General features: G+C 33.3%; 1 pseudogene; it reads left to right on the top strand.

Moving 5' to 3' along the window:
• Positions 1 to 351: 351 nt before the first annotated feature.
• The window catches only part of LOC108768172 (ATP-dependent DNA helicase PIF1-like), a 2,992-nt pseudogene continuing 2,466 nt past the window's right edge, over positions 352 to 877 (top strand).

Genomic DNA, 877 nt, shown 5'->3' on the forward strand with positions numbered 1-877 from the left:
AAGCCCATCGTGTAATATCAATATGACAAATCAATGTCCCTTTACCCATCGCTTCAATGAATTTATCTAACGTGATTGCTGAAATTCGTTCCAACTTTTCAAGTCTATTATCACCTACATTCATTTGCTTTATCCATCGTTGCAATCGTCTTGCTGACGTTACTTTCCGAAATCTTAATTTTACAGATTCAATTGTTCTTGACTTTGACTTACCACTTCTCCAATATTCAACTGCTTCTCTTTTATATTATGTTGAAATATCGTCGATGTCACAAACCATTTCATTTACATTGCATGCGTAATTTTCTTCTTCATCTACGAGTTCTATTTCTTATGCTTCTGGTACATCATATGCTTTCCAGAATTCGCATTGGTTTATTAACACCATCTGATTGTGATATTCTTGAAAAAAGAAAAGTATCTTTCAAAGATGAATTTTTGAAACAAGATTAAATGAATTATATGATTTTATTAATAATTTATCATCTGAGAGAGAGAGATACCATTTGTTTATTACATACTTGTCACATGTGTAACAAGCTTAACGCTACAATGTTGAGTCGAATTGCTTCGAAAGAAATATTTTTGATTGTTGAAGATACGATTGATTGTATTCCATATATGAAAAAAAAGTAACAAAACTATTGTCAAATGATGATGATGATGATACCTAGAACAGCTGGACTGTCAAAGCGAATTAAAATTGGAGCGAAAGTTATGATAAGACGCAATATTGATGCCAGTTTAGTCCTTGTAAATGGTACAATTACTACAGTTATATCAGTTGTGCAGGATAAAATTACTGATTATATAGTGTGACGTGACATTTTGTCCGTCACTGTGCGGACTTGTCGGCGGCGGACTCGTGCTTCCTACC

This window comes from Trachymyrmex cornetzi, unplaced genomic scaffold (assembly GCF_001594075.2).
Source record: "Trachymyrmex cornetzi isolate Tcor2-1 unplaced genomic scaffold, Tcor1.1 scaffold751, whole genome shotgun sequence".
Taxonomy (NCBI): Eukaryota; Metazoa; Arthropoda; class Insecta; order Hymenoptera; family Formicidae; genus Trachymyrmex; species Trachymyrmex cornetzi.